The sequence below is a fragment of the Loxodonta africana genome, chromosome 21, assembly GCF_030014295.1.
Source record: "Loxodonta africana isolate mLoxAfr1 chromosome 21, mLoxAfr1.hap2, whole genome shotgun sequence".
Classification (NCBI taxonomy): domain Eukaryota; kingdom Metazoa; phylum Chordata; class Mammalia; order Proboscidea; family Elephantidae; genus Loxodonta; species Loxodonta africana.
Window position 1 is genome coordinate 41144249 of NC_087362.1, and position 8395 is coordinate 41152643.

Genomic DNA, 8395 nt, shown 5'->3' on the forward strand with positions numbered 1-8395 from the left:
CGGAGCAATTCTACTCTGTCATACAGGGTCACTATGAATTGGAATCAACTCGATGGCAAACAACAACAATGCAACTGCTTTGGGGGACAGGTGACTTTCTCTGGATGAGGAGGATGACGTTATATGGGTGGTTAAGGAAGATTATCTTTTATTTTTGTAAATAGAAAGAACCAGCTAATATATGGGGCACTTGATTCTTATGCAGAGAATCGCAACAGTGGGCATTCTTGTGTCTCCCAGGGCTTTTAGTATTCCTACTTTGAAACTAATATACACAACTAAAGCTGTTATGAGACATTATTTACTAGGAAAAAAAATACTCTTATCAAAATATCTTCAAGTTCTGTAAAACAAAGATGACTGATTACTTTTTGTAATGCCTGAGGGGAAAATTATATATATATACACATATATATTTTAAGTAAGGAGTTCCTGGGTGGTGCAAATGGTTAATTGTTGGACTACTAACTGAAAGGTGGGCAGTTCAAACCCACCCAGAGGCACCTCAGAAGACAGGCCTGCTTCTGAAAAGTCACAGCCTTGAAAGCCCTGTGGAGCACAGTTCTACTGTGCACACTTGGGGTTGCTATGAGTTGGAATTGACGCAGCAACTAAAAGCAAGAAAAAGGTTTTGTTTGTTTTAGTAAGGTTTGTTTACTGTACTGCTTATAATTGGAATATTACCATACAGTGAAACTTGTGAGAGCCATAACTCAATCGCACTACTGTATGTTGTTTTTCTGGGCCTCGAAAGTTTTTCATCTTTGACAGGTACAGTCTTTTCTATCGCTTGTTTTAGTGGAAAATGTTTTCATTTTCCTTCTCTGGCAGGTTTCTGCCTTATACAGGTTCCAGCTTTCGCAGGTTTTACTGTATTTGGGATATCTAGGATGTTAGATCTCAGTTCCTCAAAACAATCCCTTACTTAAAATGTGAGGCAACATGTATATGCCATATTTTCAAAATGAAAATGAATACTTCTTGGTTTGCTTTTAACAAAGATTAAAAAAAAAAGAGAGAAAAACTAAACCAGTTGCTGTGGACTCGGTTCTGACTCATGGTGACCCATGTGTTGTGGGGTAAAGCTGTGCTCCATAGGATTTTCACGTTTTGGAAGCAGATCGCCAGGCCTTTCTTCCGCACTCTGAGTGGGTTAAAACTGCCAACCTTTTGGTTAGTAGTTGTACTAGGCAGGGACCCCTACACATTAGCAGAATCTCAGTGAATGTATGAGGGATGAACAAGAGAACTTTGGGTGCTAACATACAATGAGGAAGTAGATAATTCACCTCCAAGATTTCAAGAGAAATTCTGTATACGCAAGCATTTAGCAAACTGAAATATGCAATATATTTATGATGATACCCATAGTACTCATTAGTCTAAACAGGCATTGTTTTTCCAGACTCGAGTGTGCTATAGAAGAATCCGATCTGACTGTGCACTTATCTGTGTGGAAACCTCATATTGTCAGAATGTCCGCAAGGGTTTGTAACTCTGGCCCTTGTTGACCCAGATGGGGAGACTTTGTGATCAAGAGTACATAAGGGGTTGGCCTCAGAGGCAGGTAAAAGCCAGGAATTTCATTTCACATTTTGGGTCAGTGAACAATAAGATGTCCTCAGAAATTAGGGACAAAAATCTGAACATGAAAACGGGGTGAAAATTAACAAATAAAGCTGAACAGCAATCTGCGGAATGGTTTACCCTCAACCAGGTTAGAAATGGGCTGTACCTGGGACTAGTTGGGATTTGTGCCAAGGCTTAGTGGAATGTGGTCCCCAGCTCAGCAACATCAGCATCACCTGAACCTTGTTACAAATGCAAATTCTCGGCCACACTCCAGACTTACTGTCTCAGAAATTCCATAGAGGGGTCCAGCAGTCTCTGGCTAAACATGCCCTTCAGGCACTTCTGATGCACTCTGAAGTCTGAGAGCCTTTAGCCTATCTCACTTAAAGCCTGCTTTCCCTCGTTCCCTTTCTCCTTCTACGCTGCTACCTTAGTCACAGGAGCTGGTCCCGCAGAGGAGCAGCCTCTAACTCCTAGGTCCCAGAGAGTCTTCCAAAGGGTGTCATGCTTGAGACAGGTTCTTAAAACACAAGTATTAGGAGCAGGAGTTATCCCTGTGAAAAGAAACTCACCAAGCCACCCTTCTGATGAAGTGTAAGTTCTGGGCCAACCTTCTTGTGGGAGGATGAAAATGCTGTCCAGGTTCCCTTGGTAGTCAATTTTCTTGTTGTAAATAAAACCTAGAGGAAACTATTTTTACTCAGTCTTTGGTGAATTTGGGTAAACTGAGTCAGTCATGTCAAGCAGTGGATGTTATGTCGCTTCAAAGTGGATGTTACGGGGTCGTGCATACCCTGGGAATGAACAAAAGGATCCTCTGGGTCTGGGAAGAAAATATTAGGATTTACATACTTTTTAAAATGTAAGAATGAAGAAAAGAAATTAAGCTTTAACTATTAGTCACTACAATTTTATCAAATCTAAAATGCCATTATGTTTAAGATGTACCATTTTTTGATACTCCACCAAAAAATAAAACAGTGTTGCTAATTAAACCATGACACAAAGCCTTCTTTTGTAGTCTGAAACTTAGTGAAAGAAGTCTTTTGGAGTTATTTAAACCGAGTATAGTAGGTAGTTTTATCATGTATAGCTCTTGTGCACACATTAAAAGGAGACGTAAAGTTTAGGCAATAATATGTCAGAGCACTGCCTGGCCAACAGGGATCAATCAAAAGACATAGCCTGATTTCAGAGTCGTTAAAATGTGAAAAATGTGTGAAATACAGAGTGACGCTCTATCTTTTGCTAAAAGGGCTGCACATGGTCCTAAGAAATTCTAAAGGATGAAGATGGTGCTATAACATATTGATTGTGCCCCAAAATGTCTGTGGGATTCCCATTCTTGTTTCACCTGTGGTGTTGACAATACAGTTGGATGAAGTGGGTGGGGTGACCTGGAGTTGGCCATGCCCTTGGCCCATCTGTCCTGACCACAGGGCAGTTTGATGATAATGGGGATGTGGGATCAAGGCGCCCCCAAGACATGGCTACTTCCTTTCCCAGCTCTGTCCTTGGATTTTACATGAGGGTCTAAATTTATTATCCTGAGGCTCAATACAATTATTGTTGTTGTCAGGTGCTGTAAAGTCAGTTCTGACTCATAGTGACCCCAGGTACAACAGACGAAAATATTGCCCGGTCCTCCACCACCCTCACAATTCCTACTGTGTTTGAGTCCATTGGTGCAGCCCGAGTCAATCCATCTCATCGAGCGTCTTCTTTTTCGCTGACCCTCTACCTTACCAAACATGCTGTCCTTCTCCAGGGATTGGTCCCTGCATGCCCAAAGTATGTGAAATGAAGTCTCTCCATCCTTGCTTCTAAGGAGCATTGTGGCTGTACTTCTTCCAAGACATATTTGTTCCTTCCTCTGCAGGCCAGGATATATTCAATATTCTTCAGCTAGTCTATAATTCAAAGGCATCAATTCTTCTTCGGTCCTATTCATTGCCCAGCTTTCACATGCATATGAGGCAATTGAAAATACCTTGGCTTGAGTCGGGCATGCCTCAGTCCTCAGGCTGACATCTTTGCTTTTCAACGCTGTAAAGAGATCTTTTACAGTGGATTAGCCCAATGGAATAAGTTGTTTGATTTCTTTTAAATCTTTTTTTTTTTTTAATTGTGCTTTAGGTGAAAATTTACAGCTCAGGTTAGTTTCTCATTCAAAAATTTGTACACCTATTGTTTTGTGACATTGGTTGCAATCTCCACAATGTGACAGCATGCTTCCTCTTTCTACCCCCAGTTCCCTGTGTCTATTCGTCCAGTTCCTGTCCCTTCCTGCCTTCTCATCTTGCTTTTGGGCAGTAATTGCCCATTTGGTCTTATGTATTTGGTTTAACTAAGAATTACATTCCTCACGTGTGCTATTGTTTGTTTTATAGGTCTGTCTAGTCTTTGTCTGAAAAGTGGGCTTCGGGAGTGGTTTCAGTTCTGAGTTAGCAGAGTGTCCAGGGGCTGTAGTCTCAGGGGTTCCTCCAGTCTCTGTCAGACCTGTAAGTCTGGTCTTTTTTTGTGAATTTGAATTTTGTTATACATTTTTTCCCACTTGGTCCAGGACTCTCAATTGTGATCCCGCTCAGAGTGGTCGTTGGTGGTAGCCAGGCACCATTTAGTTCTTCCGGGCTAAGGCTGGTGGAGGGTCTGGTTCATGTGGTCCTTTTGTCCTTTGGGCTAGTATTTTCCTTGTGTCTTTGGTTTTCTTCTTTCTCCTTTGCTCTGGATGAGATGGGACCAATAGATTTATCATAGATGGCCATTTGCAAGCTTTTAAGGCTTCAACATCATGATAAACAGAGAAAAGATTGAAGTTGTCAAGGATTTCATTTTACTTGGATCCACAATCAACAGCCATGGAAGCAGCAGTCAAGAAATCAAAAGACTCATTGCGTTGGGTAAATCTGCTGCAAAGGACCTCTTTAAAGTGTTGAAGAGCAAAGATGTCACCCTGAAGACTAAGGTGCTCCTGACCCAAGCCATGGTATTTTCAATCACATCATATGCTTGTGAAAGCTGGACAATGAATAAGGAAGACCAGAGAAGAATTGATGCCTTTGAATTGTGGTGTTGGCAAAGAATATTGAATATACCATGGACTGCCAAAAGAATGAACAAATCTATCATAGAAGTACAGCCAGAATGCTCCTTAGAGGCGAGGATGGCTAGAATGCGTCTTACATACTTTGGACATGTTGTGAGGAGGGATCAGTCCCTGGAGAAGGACATCATGCTTGGCGGAGTACAGGGTCAGCAGAAAAGAGGAAGACCCTCAATGAGATGGATTGACACAGTGGCTGCAACAATGAACTCAAGCATAACAATTGTAAGGATGGCTCAAGACAGGGCAGTGTTTCGTTCTGTTGTGCATAGGGTCGCTATGAGTCGGAAGCGACTCAATGGCACCTAACGACAACAACAAGGCTTTGGATGCTGCTCACCAAAGTAAAGTGTACAGCATTTTCTTTATGAATTATGTTATGCCAGTTGACCTATACGTTCCCCAAGACTATGGTCCTTAGCCCTCAGCCCCAGCAACTCAGTCCCTCAAGGAGTTTGGATGTTTCCTGGAAACTTCTATGACTTTGCCTTAGTCAAGTTGTACTGAATTCCCTATACTGTGTGCTGTCTTTCCCTTCACCAATGTTGACACTTGTCTACTGTCTAGTTAGTGATCTCCCCCTTCCCCCCTCCTCACCATAGTAACCATCAAAGAATATTTTTTTCTTTGTAAATCTTTTCTTGAATTCTTAGAACAGCAGTCTCATACAATATTTGTCCTTTTGTGACTGACTTATTTCACTCAGCATAATGCCATTCAAATTCATTCATGTTATGTTTCCAAATTCATCATTGTTCTTTAGCATTGCATAGTATTCTATTGTGTGTATGTATCATAATTATCTATTCATCTGTTGATGGGCACTTAGATTGTTTCCATCTTTCTGCTTTTGTGAATCGTGCTGCAATGAGTATGAGTGTGCATATGGCTATTCGTGTAACAGCTGTTATTTCTCTAGGATATAGTCCTAGGAATGGGATTGCTTCATATGCTATTTCTATTTCTAGCTTTTTAAGGAGGCACATATCGTTTTCCATAGTGGTGGTTATGGATTGAGTTATATTCCCCAAAAAATGATTCCGAGTATTGTGTACACTATTTTGTCATCTGATGTTATTATTGTGTTGTAAATTCTAACCTCTATGATGTTAATGAGGCAGGATTAGAGGCACTTATATTAATAAGGCAGGACTCAATCTACAGGATTAGGTTATATCCTGAGTCAATCTCTTTTGAGATAGAAAAGAGAGAATCAAGCAGAGAGAAGAGGGACCTCATACCACCAAGAAAGCAGTGCCAGGAGCAGAGTGTGTCCTTTGGACCGAAGGTCCCTATGCTGAGAAGTTCCTAGACCAGGGGAAGATTGATGACAAAGACCTTCCTCCAAAACCAGCAGAGATAGAAAGCCTTCCCCTGGAGCTGGTGCCCTTAATTTGGACTTCTAGCCTGCTAGACTGTAAGAGAATACATTTCTGTTTGTTAAAGCCGTCCACTTGTGATATTTCTGTCATAGCAGCACTAGATTGCTAAGACAGTGGTTGTACCATTTTACATTCCCACCAGCAGTGCTTAAGAGTTCCAGTGTCCCCTCAACTTCTCCAACATTTGTTAATTTTTGTTTTTTTGATTAGTGCCAATAATGTCGGAGTGATATGGTATCTTGTTGTAGTTTTGATTCGCATTTCTCTAATGGCTAATGATCGCAAGCATTTCCTCATATGTGTGTTAGCTGTCTGAATATCTTCTTTGGTGAAGTGTCTGTTCATATCCTTTGCCCATTTTTTAATTGGATTACTTGTCTTTTTGTTGTTGAGGTATTGAAATATTTTGTAGATTTTAGACATTAGACCTTTGTCAGATATGTCATAGCCAAAAAATTTTTTTCCAGTCTGTAGGTTCTCTTTTTACTCTTTTGAGAAGTCTTTTGATGAGCATAAGTGTTTAATTTTTAGGAGCTCCTAGTTATCTAGTTTCTCATCTGGTGTTTGTGCATTGTTAGTTATGGTTTGTATTGTATTTATGCCATGTACTAGGGCCCCTAGTGTTGTCCCTATTTTTTCTTCTGTGATCTTTATTGGTTTCATATTTAGATCTTTGATCCATTTAGAGTTGGTTTTCATATATGGTGTGAGGTATGGATCTTGTTTCTTTTTTTTTATGATGGACATCCAGGTATGCCAGCACCGTTTGTTAAAGAGACTGTCTTTTCTCCACTTAATGGTGTCATGGATTGAATTGTATCCCCCCAAAATATCTGCCAAGTCAACTAGGCCATGATTCCCAGTATCGTATAATTGTCTACCATTTTGTCATCTGCTGTGATTTTCGTAGGTGTTGTAAATCCTATCACTATGATGTTAATGAGGGATTAGTGGAATTATATTGATGAGATCTACAGAATTTAGATAGTGTCTTAAGCCAATCTCTTTTGAGATATAAAAGGGAGAAGTGAGCAGACAGACGGGAATCTCACACACCAAGAAAGCAGTACCGGGAGCAGAGCAAGCCCTCTGGACCTGGGGTTCCTCCGTGGAGATGCTCCTGTTCCAGGGGAAGGTTGATGAGAAGGACCTTCCTCTAGAGTTGACAGAGAGAGAAAGCCTTCCCCGGGAGCTGACGCCCTGAATTTGGACTTGTAGCCACTAGACTTTGAGAAAATAAATTTATCTTTGTTAAAGCCATCCACTTGTGGTATTTCTGTTATAGCAGCACTAGATGACTAAGATAAATGGACTTTGGTCCCTTGTCAATTAAAAGCTCCTCATGGATGGATGAATTTATGTCTGGGTTCTCAATTCTGTCCCACTGGTCTCTGCGTCTGTTGTACCAGACCAGGCTGTTTTGACTACCTTGTTTGTACAATAGGTTCTAAGATCAGGTAATATGAGGCCTCCCACTTTGTTTTTCTTCAATAATGCTTTACTTTTCTGAGGCCCCTTCCCTTTCTGTATAAAGTTTGATTCGTTTCTCCATCTTGTTAAAGAATGCTGTAGGGAATACGGATTGGGATTGCATTGTATCTATAGATTGCTTTGGATAGTATTCACATTTTTGCAGTGTTGAGTCATTCTATCCATGATCATGGTATTTTTTCCACTTAGGTAGGTCTTTTTTGGTGTCTTTTATTTATTTATTTTAAAACTTTTCATTGTAGTTTAGATGAAGGTTTACAGAACAAACTAGCTTCTCATTAAAAAGTTAGTACATTTATTGTTTTATGACATTGGTTAATGACCCCATGACATATCAACACTCCCTCCTTGACCTTGGGTTCCCTATTACCAGCTTTCCTGTCCCTCCTGCCTTCTAGTCCTTGCCCCTGGACTGGTGTGTCCCTTTAGTCTCGTTTTGCTTTATGGGGCTGTCTAATCTCTGGCTGCAGGGTGAACCTTTGGAATGACTTCATTACTGAGCTAAAAGGGTGTCGGGGGCCCTATTCTTGGGCTTTCTCCAATCTCTGTCAGGCCAGTAAGTCTAGGTTTTTTTTTTTTTTGTGAGTTAGAATTTTGTTCTACATTTTTTTCCAGCTCTGTCCAGAACCCTCTATTGTAATCCCTGTCAGAGTAGTCAGTGGTGGTAGCTGAGCACTATCTAGTTGTACTGGACTCAGTCTGGCGGAGGCCATGGTAGTTGTGGTCTGTTAGTCCTTTGGACTAATCTTTCCCTTGTATCTTTAGTTTTCTTCATTCTTCCTTGCCCCTGAAGTGGTGAGACCAGTGAAATATCTTAGATGGCCGCTCACAGGCTTTTAAGATCCCA